At 43.4% G+C, this 17,249-nt stretch overlaps 1 long non-coding RNA gene across 1 annotated transcript; it reads left to right on the forward strand.

Annotated features, from left to right (window-relative positions):
* Nucleotides 1-348: 348 nt before the first annotated feature.
* Nucleotides 349-14,485, forward strand: LOC146045657 (uncharacterized). Its single transcript, XR_014465542.1, has 3 exons — nucleotides 349-539; nucleotides 13,014-13,054; nucleotides 13,189-14,485. It is a non-coding gene; the product is annotated as an uncharacterized LOC146045657 (long non-coding RNA).
* Nucleotides 14,486-17,249: the final 2,764 nt, after the last annotated feature.

Consider the following 17,249-nt stretch of genomic DNA (forward strand, 5'->3'; position numbering starts at 1 on the left):
AAGGTGTTATGTTTTAATGACATTATGAAACTGAATCCTCATTTATAACCGAAGAAAGGGCTTTAATCTGTCCATACAGTGGCAGAACTAGGTGATGAATATATTCTCAGCCTACCAACAGTAAGAGAGATGGAGGAGGGGGAGTAAAGATGAGGTGGAAGGGAGACAGATAAGAGAAAGATGGAGGGGAGAGACACAGAGACGGATTGGGACATAGATGAGGGATGGAGACATAAGGGAGAGACGGAGATAAGAAGGATCCAGACCGGGAGGTGGCGGGGGGCAGAAATAGGATTGTGTGTGGGGGGGGGGGGGGGGGGGGGAGACCGCAGGGAAACGCCCAATGTATAAGGAGCCTGCCTGTACAAACAGGAGCGCAATAGAGTTTTTCTATTGCACAGGTTTTGTCTTTTTTTGAGTATGTGGTAGTAGTGACGAATTAACAACGTACAGTAACAGTATGCATACATAGGGGGATGCAGGAATGCCTTGGTGCCAGGGGAGTTTTAAGAGAGGACAGGGCCCCTTTCTCTCTGACGGTGAGTAGACTCTGGCAGGTCTCTAGGAACATGGTGCCCGTGCCTTGTTCCCAGGGGCATATCCATGGGCAAACCACTCGGAAATTGCTGCAGTAGCGATTTTTTTAAGTGCTATATGTCTCCTGTGCCAAGATGCCTCCGCAGGTAAATATGGGTGCATTATGTGCTGTGTGGGCCCCTTGGATCCAGGGGCCTGTGTGCGTAGCACGCACTGCATCCTTTACAGAAACCTCTATGCTTGGTGCCCCCATTGTAATTTGGTAAATTGTATATCCTTTCAAGTGCAGCAACACAGTATGCAAAGCACGCATGGGTGTGGGAGTGGGTAGATCAGGTGGGCATCAATCAGTTTTTTGGCGGTTCCATGTACTGAAAGAACTAACACGATCTGCCCATTGCCTGCATGTTCCTGACTGAATTGTTGCTGGCATTGGCAGGTGGAAGCCATCTTGGGGTTTCTGACTGGTTTCTCAGGGTCCTGACATAAGGCAGAGCTTGAGCAGCAAATCAGAAGCCGCAAGATAGCTATTGCCCACTCAAGTCAGCAGCACTGCAGTCAGGGACATGCAGGTGATAGGCAAACAGTATTATTCTGCTTGTACAGTAGCGCTTGGAGTTCAATCCCAAAAATTGCTCTTATTTGATCATACAACCTTTTGCCACATAGAACCGGAATATTCCAAGTTTTTTGCAAAGGGCAGTTTTTCAGATGAGGCTTTTTTCTTGCTCTGCCATACGCTTGATGGGGTTTATTTACTAAGATGGGAGTTCTATTGAAGATGGGATGTTGCTATGGGCAACCAATCAGAATTATTGGTACTTGTTTCCTAGCACGGCGCCCACGATTTTCATCTTATGCCATTGTTTCCATTGCATCGCATGCAACCCGATCGCATGTGATGTTATACGATCAGACCTGATTTTTTAATTGTACAGGCACCCTGATGGGTGATTATTACTATGTTAAATGCACCCCCATTGTTAACGCCACCCGCACTATGAACGCCAACCCAAAGCGTGGCGAGCGGCGCCAGTACGTGTCCTCCGACCTCTTCATACCCCCACCGAGCCCGAAGTGTGGCGAGCGGACACGGATTACTTCACATGTATTCCGCGTCCCCTCGCGAGTCTCACTGCGCTCACCACGCTTCGGGCTCGGTGGATCGCTGCGTTTGCCACACTATATAAAATCAACTCCATGCCAACGTGGATATTGGGGGTATGAAAAGGTCGGAGGACGCTTACCCCCGTCCCTCGTGGGCTCACTGCGCTCCCCACGCTTCGGGTTGGCGTTGATAGTGGGGGTGCATTTAACATAGTAATCACCCATCAAGGTGCCTGTACAATTAAAAATCGCATCACATCGCATGCCATTGTAATGGCATGCGATGCAACGCGATATTAAAATTGTACAGTTCGGGTCTTAAAACCCGAAAATCGGGTCCCACCGCATACCTTAATTAGTGGTATGCGATGGCATACGATGGGCGCCGTGCTAGGAAACAAGTTCCAAATTATTGTATCCAATCTTGAGTAATACTCCCATGTTAGTAAATAAATGTGCCAAGTGCCACCTTTTATAGTTTTGTATCTTTGTTGGGAGAGGTGTGCCATCCCACTCATTCAAGTTAGCAGCTTAGATTGTAAGAGACAAAAAATGACCATCTTTGTGTGGACCTACTGTACTCACTGTGTGTCATCTGGATTATTTTTCAAGATGTTGGTGTCATATGCTTTGAACTGACTCAGTGGGGGTTTAACTTTCCATTTTCGTCCGATTACACATAGGTTCCGGAAACCGTTCCCGGACCCATGTGTTATTTCGCAAAATGTCTCCGCAGCAGCTGCTTTTTGCTGATTATACTTCTGGCACTTGCTTTTTCCTGATGATCTTAAGGTTTTTATTTTGGTTTTATACAAGTGGCTAGTTATTCTCCTTCTTTGTTGGGTTTGTTTATTTCCTTTAGTTTTTTAAAGAATTTCTCCTTGCATTATATTTGTGGGGCCCTCTATTTAGGGAGGCCAATACGAGGGCCATTTCTTCAATCCTCTATCCTCATGCTGCGCAGCCGCACAACCGGATTGCCGGGCAGCACCTAAGCCGAGCGATGCTGGTGCTCAGTGCTGCTAGGCAGGAAAAAGTCAAATGTGCATTGTGATCCTGAAATCCCGGGATTAGAGGCTCCAATCCCGGGTATGATATCCTGGCAAAATCCTGGGATTGGCATCCCTACCTATTAGGATGTACACAGTTGTCTTGTGTTCTGTTCTAGCTGGGTTACTGAGCACACATGCTAGCTGCTATGTGTCCCATCACAGGAAGCCCATTAAATGTTGGAAACATGGGGGCATACAGTATTTCCAGGTATCCATAGCAATAAGGCTAATGGTTTATTAGTTTGCATTCTACACCTGGTGAAAGTTGGACTGTATGCAAATGTGTGATTCATTATTTATTTGAAATTAAGCTGTTGGAATTTGCTGTCTTTTGGGACGACGCTTTTTCTGTGGTTTATCTGGGTCTTTGTATAGCTATTTCATACATTTAATTAAATTGGCGCATGATCAGCTATGAAGGTAGTGAAAAGCACTGTTAATTGCTGATTGGCACATTAGTAAGCATGAATTGCTTGCACAGTCACATAGGGATTTGGGTGGAACCGTTCCACATCTGTCTGTATAGTGAGTACATAAGGGGCATGCTTGCAAGTAAGTTTCTTGCAAGGCCAGTTTGGACAGATGGGGAAGGACTGGGGTGGGTGCATTTAAATTGAAACTGCTGCCTCTGCCCTCTTATTATTAGAGTCACTTAGCCCAAATAATAGGCATTATTGTGAAATATCAGTATCAATGTGCATGGTGATTCATAATGTATATCAATTTAGATCCTAATGTGACAGTTAGCATAGCATGTGCTTGGTGCTACAAAGTGCTGGTGCAGTGATGAAAAGGGGGCATTTTGGGGGATGTGATTTTTGTCCACTTCTAATGGGCTCCATTGTCCCAAATACACCACTTTATTGCTAGGAGCCTCTGACTGCAATTAGGACTCTACTGTTTTAATAAGGAGACTTTGGAGGTACAACGGGACTAAAAGTGGATTTGTCTTAATCATTATTGCCCCACTAATGTTAGATATGCATTATATTGTAATATATATTTTTGGAAACCATCTATTTGCAATCCAGAATAATGGTACTCTGATGCTTATGGTTTCAGAATAACTGAACACTCACACTCAGGGTCTGAGAACGAGGACACCCATGAACGTAAGACCACATCGGAATTAATAACTAACTCTGATGGCTTAGAGTGGGAGTTCTCAAGTACCACCAGTAGCCCTTGTTTTATGGATCTCTTTAATCCTGCAGAGGTGAGGTTTTCACTTTTGCTGGGATAGTAATTATTCCTAATGCTACCACAAACATAATTTTTTAAAAACATGACCTATTGGTGGTTAAGGTAGAGGACCACTGTTTTAGAGGATGAGAAAATGTATCTCAATATATTAAACAATATAAGACATATTTACAGTACTAAACAGAATTTTAACATTGGAGATAACGGGACTCAGGCTCTCATAAGAGCTTACACCTTTCATCTGCATTAGGACCCAGATATGTAATGTAAAATAGCGGCCAACCTGCTTCATTAGGGAAAGGTGGGCTAAGGCTGCTGTACTAAGGAAGCCGCTGACACCTAGAGGGGGCAGAGAAACCTGGGAAGATTTGGCAAACTTAATCACCTCTTTTGGATTTCATTGTCATCTGAACGCAAATGATACTAAAATCTACCTTTCGTCCCCACACTTGTCATCATCTTTATCGGTCCGTGTCACTAAATGCCTTTCTGCTGTTTCATCTTGTATATAATCTCACCACCTTGAACTAAATATTTCAGAGACAGAATCATTTATATTTCCACTGACCAATAGTAGTAACCAACCTGATATCTCAAATTATTGAAAACATCAGTCCTACCCCACAAGCTCGCTGCCTAGGTGTTATCTCTGACTCTGTTCCGACATTCATTGTGTCTCAAAATCATGCTCCATGCATCCAAAAACATATCCAAAATACAACCATACCCTACACAAGACACTGCAAAAACTCTAATCCATTCTCTCGTCATCTCCAGCATTAATTATTGCAATAGTCTCCATACTGGTCTTCCCCAAATAGACTCTCAACACTTAATCCATCATGAATGCAGCTGCAAGGCTAATCTTCCTCGTCAGACGTTCACCGACTGCAATACTGCGGTCAGTCTCTCTATTGGTTACCTGTATTCTACCATATTCAATATAATATACTTTTACTTAAACACAATGCCATAGACCAAACAACACACACATACATCTCTTATCTCAAAATATCTCCCAACATGACCTTTCGGCTTCACAAGATCTACACCTCTCATCCACTGTATTTTTCTCTTCCATTCATTGCAGGACATTTTGAGGGCTGCATCCACTCTGTGGAATGCTCTCCCATGCACAATAAGGGTCTTCTCTAGTCTCCAAACCTTATAGTCTTCCCTGAAACTCACCTCTTGAGGCAGCTTATCAAATTCCGGACAGTGGCGAAACTAGAGAGGGTGCAGGGGGTGCGCTTGCTATGGGGCCCGTGGGCTTCAGGGGCCCATGGATCAAGCAAGCACCCCACTGTAAAATGCTGATATTTTGAAGGATTTCATAACTGCCAGGGTCTCCTGAGATGAATGGGGAAGCAGTGCCAGCAGCCACTGCCCGCTGGCAGCAGTGCCAAGCCGCCCGGCAGCAATGGAAAGCTGCACTCACCTTCTCACCGGCGGCAGCTCAGATCCGGCTAGTGGCAGCAAAGTTGATCCTCCACCACCCCCTACCCTAGCGGAGGCAGCAGCGCTGAGCCAGAGCCAGCCGGCGGCAGCACTGAAATCTGCACTCCACGCTGGTAGCAGCGCACGCCAGCATGTTCAAAGAGACAGCATCAACACAGTAGGGATAAGTGTGCACCCCTCGGTTCCCCTCAGTCAGCAGTGAAGATGGGAGACGTGTAGTTATAAGCTGGTGCAGGAGTAGTGGCCTACAAGGTGTTTATGGTCTTAATGTGCCATGGTGCAGGGGTGGGATGTATATGTGTATGGAGGCAGTGTATGAATGAATGGATGTATGTATGAGAGCAGTAGTGTATATATGTATGGGTGTATGTATGTGAAAAGCAGTGTATGTATGTATGTATGGCTGTATGTATGTGAAAGGCAGTGTATGTATGGGTGTACTGTATGTGAAAGGCAGTGTATGTATGTGTGAATGGGCTGTATAGTGGCGGTGTTTGTATGTACTGTATAGATGCAAAATGCAGTGTATGTACTATAACGCCCCTGGCAAGCCTAATAATATACCACGTAAGTGTGTAAAGTGAGAGAGTGTATGAGTGAGAGAAAGAAATATGTAAATATAAGATGGAAGAGATAAATAATAGTCCGTCCGTCCCCCCCCCCCCCCCACCAGCCCCAGCCAAGAGAACTACCAAAGGAAAATAGTTTAAAATACTAAATATCTGCTGAGTGCAGTGGAATTCTTTGTGGGACGGAATTAAAATTATGGAAACTAATCACAGTTCTTGCACAGCACTAACCGTATCCACTCTGGTGAAGCCCTGAGTTGGGGGCCCCTTAAAAAAATGTTGCTATGGGGCCCGCAAAGTTCTAGTTACGCCCCTGATTCCGGAACTACCCACATAACCTTCATAAACCTTTCCTATCCAACCATCCTATCCCCACTGTACAGTCCAAACATATCTTCACTTATTTTCTCAGTTTCCCATCCTCCTTACCCCAGGCCAACATTGCTGTGTCTCCGTATCATACAGCCCACCAAGAACCTTTGCGATCTGGTGGACTATTATGCAATAGAAAACAATTAGCCTCTCAGGATGCTGACAGTCAAAAGACCGACCCCTGAATCCCGATACAGATCTCGATAGGTGCTCCTTACGTATGCTAACCCTCTCCCCCTTATCTCTAACCCCGCCTTGCTGAAAACTAACTCCCCCCCCCCCCCCGCAGCCCGATCCTAACCCTCCCCCGGTAGCCTAACCCTAAGTCCCCCCCCCCCCCCACTAGTGCCTTTACCTAACCATAACTATATCCTGGCCATCTAATACATTTCCAGAGGAGTATTGCGCGACTGTCGCGTGACATTATGACATCACATGGACCTTCCCACACTCCCAGAGTCCCATTAATGCTCTTTGATAGGATTCAAAATGTTTGGACACACAATAAGGTTTCGCCCTCTGTATTTGGGCAGTCAGTTTACTTTAAATGTTGCACAGGTATTCACCCTATTTCCTAAAACCTAGGGCCTGATTCAGATTTGTACGCAGTGCCAATGGTCACGCAGCTGAGCATTGTTGGAGAGAACAAACCGGTATCTTGCCTTGGGCACCATGAGGTCTAGTCCTATAGCAGCTGGCATGCCATAAATTGCTCATTTGTGATCTACAATGTGTAAAATTCAGTCTTGTTTGTAAATTATTCAAGCGGAATCTGGTAGACAGCAATATAGGGATGCATTAATCAGTAGTTATTTATACCTTTTTTTGTTAGTTGTTTTGTTATGAATACATGTCTATGTATAATTAGCATACATGAGTACAGATTTATTTAAAAGGTTACCAGCATAAACGGGTATTTACAAAAGTATATGGGCAGGCAATGAGCGGTGTGTGCTGATGCATGCTCCCGCATCATCTCCAGCGTCCGCCGCTCATCTGCTGGTATTACCAGGAAATGAGCGACTGGGTAGACAGCTTCCAAAGTGTCCTGCTATAGAAAGTCACCCACCCCTGGGAAAATCACTCAGAAGTGCGAAAATCACTCAGTATGTATGCACTGAGCGATTTTCAGCCCAGCAATTTTCCCCATCATCGTTGTCCATACACGCTGGACAAACTCGCTCATTGTGTATGGACCTTTAAGATGGTGATAGCAGAAGTAATCATTTGAAACAATAAATGTAATCAAATAATTTTTTTTTATTTTTTTTTGAAAAGCAAATGTGTTGGATATTGCAAACTGAATTTCCACCCAGACTGCATTATTTACTGCTTTAATTTTGTGATATGTGCTAATACTATGAAAATATACTGTATGTAAGTTTATTTTATTGTTCTTTATTGTGTGCTATGCCTATACTGGGCTGTATAGTCAGACAAAGGGGCGGGATGTATTAAAGTACATCGTCGCCTGACCACAGCAATGCTAGTGCATATGTATTAACATATGCGCCTAGAATCACAGTACGGTGACGGAGGCCCCCCGCGATACCTGTGATGTGGTGTGCGGGTCTCCTTCACATCCCTAGGCGCCTCCTCCTCCCCTCACGCCAGGAAGCCTAAGCAGGAGTTTACCTTCTGGGTCCAGCAGCACTTGGAAGAAGGTAAGCCAGGTTGAGTGGGGTCGGATCTGCTGCCACCCAAAGGTGGTGATACCCTGCTCGGCGAAGACGGGATGGCCGGGTTTTGGTACATTTAAAAATGCAGTAAAAATCTGAAAACGGGGGTTTTACCGCATTTTTACCTTAGTACATCCTGCCCAAAAAAAATTGATAATGATAAATAAATCAACGTGAGCAGAAAAAAAGAAGCTATTTGTCTGATAGAATTCAGCGTCATAAAAAGCCACTTTAGAATAGTCCAATGTGTTTCCTTATCTATTTTGGGTGCTATTGGCTGTATGTTTTGGGCCTTAATAGAAACATAGAATTTGACGGCAGATAAGAACCACTTGGCCAATCTAGACTTTTTAAAACAAGTTACCTCCAACCATATTTGATCCTTATTTTTTTGTAAGGATTTTAATATGCCTATCCCAAGCATGTTTAAATTGTACTACTGTATTTGCCTGTACCACCTCTGATGGGAGGCTATTCCACTTATCTACTACTCTTTCTGTGAAGTAATTCTTCCTCAAATTTCTCCTGAATCTTCCTCCCTCTAGTTTCAGTGCATGTCCTTGTGTTCTGCTGCTCCTCTTCCTGTGAAGAATGTCTCCCACCTGTACCTTGTTAAAACCCTTGATATATTTGAAAGTTTCTATCATGTCCCCCCTTTCCCTTCTCTGTTCTAAAGTATACATATTAAGATCTTTTAGTCTTTCCTGGTTCGTTTTGTGATGTAGGCCATGCACCATTTTAGTATCCCGTCTTTGTACAGTCTCTAATGTATTTATATCCTTCTGGAGATATGGCCTCCAGAACTGAACACAATACTCTAGGTGAGGTCGTACCAATGACCTATACAGTGGCATTATTACTTCTTTCTTTCTACTGCTGATACCTCTCCCTATGCAACCAAGCATCTGACTTGCCTTCTTCATTGCTTTGTTACATTGCCTACCTGCCTTTAAGTCCCCTGAAATAGTGACACCTAGATCCCTCTCTTCCTCAGTAGTTTCCATTATAGTGCCATTTATACTATATTTAGTCTTTGGATTTTTGCAACCCAAGTGCATGGTTTAGCATTTTTTTGGCATTAAACTGTAGTTGCCATGCTCTTGACCATTCCTCTAATCTACCTAGATCATCAATCATTTGTTTTACCCCTCCTGATAGTTAATACTATCTTGTAGCCATTTTACCTTTAACTTGCTTGTACAGTATATAGATTTCTCCATAAACGACTCTCTGCTTTTATCTGTTCGGTGTGATGCTCACAATGATACCAAACAGCAGAGTGGCTATATTTCTCTGAATGACGAATTAGAAGATTGGAGATGTGTAAAGTTAATACCAGAAAGCAATTTGTTTGAATTATCACTATAACCAATTATTATTATTATTATTTTTAAGGGTACCAGCGTTCAGTTAAGCTGCTGCCCCGCTAGAGTGAAATACCGCCTTGTAAATCAATGTGTACGCTGTGCAAATGAATGTGCACGGCCACACATCCAATCACAGCCGTACAATTATTTCCAAAGCCCATCGTAACAGGCTCACCATCCAGAGGCAGAACTCTGGGAGGCAATGGAGTCATCTACCGCCGGGCTCCTGCTCCCAAGGGGGCACCTCTCCTCCCCCTGGAAGTTTAATTCAGTTATTTAAAAGCCAACAATATTGCTTCTGTGGCTGAGTTCTGAAATATATATGTGTTATCTATCTATCTATCTGAACAGAATTATATATTTTTTATAAGGTTAAATAGGGTTGTATGTGTGTGGGGGGGCACCAATATATATCTTGCCTCCGGGCAACTGGAATGAATTTACGCCACTGTCACCATCCACTGATTTCTACACTGGCAAAAAGGCATTGCAGGGGCCAAGTAGCCCTGAATTTACTCAGCAGTGCAATGGCAAAGGGCCTATCCAGCCTGGAGCTGATGTCACACACCCTTTTCAAAAATGCTCAGGCACACCTAGCATTTTCCCAGTGTTTCGATAATTGCCATCTGTGCCAATTCACGGCTGTGCAATCAGGTCTGAATTAGGCCTACTTGCCCACATTGTGCATGTTACACTTTGTATTACATAGATGTTATGGTTGGATCACCGTGACTCACCCAACTGCTGATGGTATTACAGCTGACAAGGTAACACCGGATTAGTCATCAGCAAAATCAGCATGTCTTTATCTGAAATAAGGAGGTACACTGTCCTGCTGACATGCAACTTACAGCAAGTACATCCACTAATGTGGCCCCTTCTTTTATGCTTTTTATAGTGAACAGCTCAGGAGATTGAGAAGAATTAAGTGTCAGAGCACAGAATGCAGCATGATTTTTCTGAGCCACTGCAGACAGGAGATGATTGGCAGCAGCTTTTAGCTACCGACACCTTATTCAGACAGGAGTACATTTTTGCTGCATTAAAAATAACTTTGAGTAAAACCTTTGTGCTAGAACCTAAATTGGTCCAATCTATTAGCATTATTCCAGAATAGCCTTTGAATATCAGTCATTGGTGATTACTGCTTTTTTTGACTTGTTATACACCACTCAATATATCCCCGCTTCCTTCCCGAGTCTTAGGTCAGCCAAAAGCAAGTATTCCGATAATCAATACTTATGATGCATTCCTTGTTTGTCCAATCAACTATTAAGGAGCCCATACACGGTCCGTTGTGTATGGCTTCGTTCTGTACTATGCGATGCGCGCTCCCACGCATCACATAGTACGGTACAAAAAGTATGTGCTGCACATACTTTTTGTACTAGGTACACATCGGATTGGATCGCAGTGCATGCACACTGCATGCACTAGGGATCCGATCCGTTGTGTGCTAATTAAGTCCCAAACGGATCCGTTAAACGGACCGTGTATGGGCTGCTTAGGATGATTCAGTAAGGCTTTGGCTCTCCTGTCAATGAGGGCTCATTCTCAGATCTGCATTATTATGGGAAGAACAGTACTGTTTCCTCATGTACCACTTATGGTTTTTAAGAACAGATTTTCATGAATGGTAAAAAAACATGCATATCTCCAATATTATGTATTTTCATTTTGCTTTCAGTGGGCAAAGCTGTTTTAGATCGTATTAGCTAACATAACAAAATACCGACAGCAGACAGCACCACCACCAACATGATGAGACATTAGGCGGTTTAAAGCATGGAAACAATATTCTTTTTTTTTTATTCCTAAAGAACTAATGTCTTATAATAATAATAATATTAATAATATTTTTTTTTATATAGCACTCTTTCTTCAATAATACTCAAGGCGCTTATATAGTGCTGTACATTGATAGAATCATACCGCAAATAAATGATACGAAATAGAAGAATTTAAAGATGGTCCTGCTCAAATAAACTTAACTCTAAAAGATGTAGGGAACTATAAATAGATAAATTAGGTAACAGAATAACAATTGTAGCTGTAGATGGGGAAAGCGTAAGCTACTATTGTAAAGGTGGCCATACACTACTGCGACTTGTCGCAGCGGTCTATAGCCAGCCGTTCCCACCTGAGCCACCCGGCTCGCATGCAGGCAGTAGGATCGCGTGTGATACATCATCCTTTGACATGTGATGTATTGCGTACGACCCCGTTCCCCTCTGCAAGGAGGGTGTCCGAGTCCGGGGTCCGACCTCCTACTCTAATGTGCACGGTGCCACTTTTCACCCAGTTTCTCAGCCCAATCCTTCGGAATTGGGTGAAAAGTTGTCAAATTGGACAAGTGTATGGGCACCTTAAGACGGAAGCATTATTCACCACCAATAATAGCATGACCATTGGCAATGGGAGTTTCTGTATGGATATCAGTGGTGTGGTACAACTAGAATAAGATGGGGTCATGGACACACAAATTAGAAGCTTATTTGATTTATAAATGAGAGCAGGTACTATGATGGGATTGGTTATCTGGAAAAGAAACAGAAGTAGTAATAAAGCTGCAGTTCTATGTATGCATGAAATGTAGATGTCATAGAAACTATGCAATGCAACACATTATGTGCTCCTGCTTTTTGCGTAAACAATGAGTATCCCTATAGTGGGTCCAAGTCTCCAAAATGGCATTAGAAGGTTCAACACTCTGGGAGCTACTGATCTCATAAATGCTTCACAGCAAATGATATGCATAAACTTTCCGGCAGCAGAGTGGGTCAGGTTCCACCTATCTGCCTGTTCCGCATGGTCTCTGCTTATACGCTGTCATCTCCTGGTGACTTCATGGCAGTGGGGACCTGACACTTCAGTGACACCTGTACTGTTCCCTGGGGAGCTACTGTAATTCCTCCTCAGTGGTTACCACAGCAGGTGTTAGATGAGGCTCCTGTATATAATGTATACTCCTGTATATAGTGGCAGCTCTGCAGCTGTCTAGTCTCTAAGTGATGGGTTCCTAGGGCCCTCACAGACCTTAATCCTGCCCTGCATACAGTACTTGCCTATTCCCCTACAACAGTGATGGCTAACCTTGACACTCCAGCTGTTGTTGAACTACACATCCCAGCATGCCCTGCTACAGTTTTGCTATTTGGCCATGCTAAAAATGATGTAGGGCATGCTGGGACGTGTAGTGCAACAACAGCTGGAATGTCAAGATAAGCCATCACTGCCCTGAAATGATCTGAAGAATTTATCGTGAGGATTTCAGGGAGTTCCCCGTCACTTTCAGCAGTTCAGAGAACTTCACTGCCCTGCTCCGTACATTGATGCTGAGATTCACTGTGAATCGAGCGGTCCTGGCCTCTGCACTTGCCATTGATGCCAGCCAAAGCTCGCACTCTGCTGACTAATGCTGCATCCCATTATTCAGTCCCAAATGCTTGCAGACATATTAGTTCTTAAAGCTATACAAGTCCTGGGTTGTGTTTTCATAGGTGCTAGATATACTGTATGTGGATCTAATGATGGTGTTCTCTTGCTGCTGGAATCACCAGTCACATCTGCTTATTACAGTATAGACTATAACCATCCCCTGCATGTTAGTGTGAATGTTCTCAGCATATGACTACATTGGTGTTAACCTTTCGAATCTCTTGTTCTCAGCTATCATGTATCACATGGTTCCTTCATTATCATACACAATGGTAAGCATACATTGTACAAATTATCTTACCAAACATCTCATTTGTATTCAGCGCATCTATGGTGTTGCTTTTACATTGCAGCCATAAAGCGCTGAAAGCTGTTCAAGCTTTGAGATTGAATTGTTTGTTCTTAGTTTGCAGACAGGTGCGATGTCGGAGCCCACAGCTCCTCCACTTCTTCGTTGAATTGTTCACCATTTGCATCTCTAACTTGCAGCACTTTACAACATGGAATGAGCTATTTGCATGTTTTGCAATATGCTCATCCAAAGAGCACGCCACATAGACCAGCCGCGGCCGGCACACTTCCAGATTGTGATCAAGTCAACCAACGAGATAAGCGGATTTAAAGAACAGGCTCAACGCTGATAACCTTCCCCTGGCATACAAATGGCTGCTGTCCACCTGTCCACAGCTAAACAACTGAATGACATAGCTCCAAGTGCTCTGAATGAACTGCTTAGGACTGTTATGGAAGTGGCAGTGTCTAAACTAGGTTAATGAGCACAAATATCAAGCTGCTCTATATAAAGCAAAAGCCTGTCCTCTCATGCAACAGCAATTTCATGGAAACAATCATCAAAACGTCAGCCCTTATTATGCAGACAGCTGACGGCTGCCCACTAACCAGCTACAGTACAATTGATGCACAGTGGTACATAGTTACTCTTCTTGCAATCTAGCTCCCATCTTTCTCTTGTACATTGTCATGGAACCGTTGTACTCTTTCTTGTATCCATGTGACAATTGTCCATCTAAAATGTGGCATATTCACCTCCTTGCAAATGTATACTGGGTGGTACAGGGCTCTGCACTCACTAAATGAACTAACAATAATAAACAGTGGAGATTTAGTTCATGTATTGATTAATTCATTTAAGCCTGCAGCCCCCTTCACATGACCCCACTTTTCTGCAGGTGCTACTCTATTGCTCAAAATAGTTACCATAAATATAGCTATCACATTAGTGTTAAACTTCATACACATTGGGTGACTTTCAGCTCGAAAAGCCGCCCTGTGTATACGGGGCAGCAATGAGCGGTGATGCACGCTCACGCATCATCACTGGCCCGGCCACTCCTCTGCTGGTATTACCAGTAAATGAGCGGCATCCTGCTATGGAAAGTCATCCACCAAAACAGGCGAAAAATGCTCAAGAGTTTTTCAAAATCCAGCGATATTCCCCATAATCTCTCACCATACACACTGGGCAAAAACACCCAGTGTGTCTGGACCTTTAGACTTCAGGCATGCTATCTGGTCAAAAGCCCACAGCAACTTTGCTTTATTAAAGCGGTAATTACCAACACACCTGTTGCAAAGCACCTAGGGAAATAGTTGACACAAGCCATAATAAATAAGTTAAAACATGGTTTAAATCTTTAGCAATGTTGATAATATTGTGTATGACAGGATGTGATATTGTGTATAACAGGATGGCTCTTTGAATGGTCCAATAAAGGCATTTGATGTTTTGATATTATGGTGTTGTGCTGGTTTCTTGCCCTATGACTTTGCTGGATACTACAAGGTGTGGTATTGAGTGAACTTTGACCTTGCAGCTGATTTTTAAATATCAGGGGTGTGCAATTTTTTAAAGTTCAAGAAACGGCTGCTAGGTCAAAGTTCACTCAATATCACACCTTGGAGCATCTGACAAAGGCATAGGTATGTATAATACATACAGATGTAGCCTCGCTCATATTTGCTGAGTACACACACACATATGATGAGTACACACAGCCAAATGCATTGCAGCTAGCTGCAGTGTTCGCGTGCTGTGACTAGTCGCTGGTGGTGATCCTTTCATAGAAATCTATGCAGTGCGCTCAGTACTCATTGCGGGATGAATGAACGTGGCTACATCTGTTTATAAATATACAAATCAGATATCAGACAGTCTGGACTCCAATAATATAAAGCAGGGAGTGCCAAGCTTCATATTATATGTTGCAGATACGATCATGTGAGTGTTTCTTTAAGACAGCAATTATTTATAAGGTAAAACAGACTTGGTTTTGTTTTGTAGATGATTGCTGCTTAAAAAAAAATGGACAGACTCGCAGAAAGTCATGCACCTCTGGCAAAATTTAGCCCATAGTATACAAGGTAAAGGTTAACTACATGACCTGCGCAATTACTCATCTCAGTATATATAGCTAAAGGCTTTAACCCCTTCACTGGTAATCCCGAGAATTTTCTGGGCTATGCCTTAATGCCCAGACTGACAAGCCCGGAAAATTGTCATGATTGCCAGTGTTTAGCGCCGGGCAGCGCTGCTGAGTTCATCGCTTAACTCAGCTGGCTTCATCGCTGCCCGGCTCTTCTCTCCTCCACCACGCCTCCGCCTCACCCCGCCTCCCCTAGCTGTTGTATTACAGCCTACGGCGCCGGCTTATGACAAGCTGGATTGCTGCATGCAGGGACGTGGCGCAAGGCCGGGCAGCGGCTGATGGATGGTTCAGCGGCGCTGCCCGGACCCGGGGACACAGTGGGGTTTTTTTTTTAGGGATCGCTCCCCAGAAAATCACCCAGTGGGGAGCTCTCCCTAAAAAAAACACCACTGAAGGGGTTAAATATTAGACAATGTAAAAAAAGAGACTGCAACAGTGTGGCATAAGGAGACAGTCATTCATGCTTTACGTGAAACCTCAACCCCCCACCAAGTCCCTGGAACATCCCTAATCTACAAGCTTTTAGATAAATGTTTAAAACTTTCAAAGCAGCTTTTAATAATTTGCCAGTGATGAGCATTCTGCGCTGAATGCCTGTGGAGATAGCTCGTTATGACACGGATTGCCTGATTGAAGTGGTAGGCATCTCCGTCGCGGCAGCTGAGCTGAACAGTGGGCGAATCACAGCACTCACCCTGACAGAAATGAACTGCACACTTCTACCCTGTAAAACTGGATTCCACAATGGTAAATTCTGATTACTCCCACCCATTGTTGCCAGCCTTGGGTGTACATGAGGATGAAACATTTTGACTTGTATGTATGCAATAGATGGCAAGCGTTAAGAATTACTGCGAGACCACTGATTGCTGCACCGGCCCTTACTGTCCTCCTGTCTTAACCTGAGAGACCTGGTAATTTGTGTTGTAGAATTGACCTCCTAACCACTCTGAAAATTGCTTTTCTGCTGCGAAAGATTGGAATCTGATTTATTTAATTATTTGTTGAAGCCTGTGCTGGGTACATTCAGTGTCTATCGGGAAGGACCGGAGATCCTGGAAATGATATTTGCTCTTTTTTTTATCTGCTAAAATTTAGAATATAATATCGGCTATTTTTCTTATGTCATTCTGTATTTTCTCTGGCTATAAACGTACCTGAACAATAGGGACTTTTTTTTAAACTTAAATTCGTTTTTTGCCTTCCAAGGCATTCAGCAGGTCAGACACTATTCCCAATTTGCTTGCAGTAGTGAAGACTCAAAGATTTGTTGGAACTCTTACTTTTTTTTTCCCCGTCTCAAATCTTTTTTTCATCTTCTTTTATTTTACATGTTGAAGAGCCGTCAGCTCTAAACTTTGTTTTTACGTTGGCTTATATGTGCTATCTCTATGCGTATTGTATCATAGCCACAGGCAGTGGTTGTAGGTTTTACCTCTCCTCCAGGGATGTGTGGTGAGGTAAATGGCTGAGGAGTCACTGGCAAGTACCAGAGCCAGATTTGCACACAATATATGAGCCCACATGATGGCATTTTACACATGTGCAGCAGTGTACTGTATGCAGCTGGAGATTCGCTGAGATTTGATAAGAGATGTGCAGAAAAGGTAGCCAGGTGAGGCACTGCCTCACCTGCCATAGACTTTTTACTCCAGAGTTTTAACTATAAAAATTATTAGAATAATAAAAATAAGATTATATATATATATATATACGTAGATTGCTAGAGGGCACTCTTGAGGATTTTTAATCTGCTCGGCGGCAGAAATCAATAATGAAGATAAACACAAGAAGTTGTGGGTCAACATTTCGGGCTCAAGCCCTTTATCAAGACATGTCTTGATAAAGGGCTTGAGCCCGAAATGTTGACCCACAACTTCTTGTGTTTATCTTCATTATTGATTTCTGCTGCCGAGCAGATTAAAAATTCTCAAGAGTGCCCTGTACCAATCTACGTATATTCTCCCACAAGGATTGAGTGGCACCAGAGCAGTTGCTCTTCCTGAATTGAGTGCCGGAA

Source organism: Crinia signifera, chromosome 11 (genome assembly GCF_055691185.1).
Source record: "Crinia signifera chromosome 11, ASM5569118v1, whole genome shotgun sequence".
Classification (NCBI taxonomy): domain Eukaryota; kingdom Metazoa; phylum Chordata; class Amphibia; order Anura; family Myobatrachidae; genus Crinia; species Crinia signifera.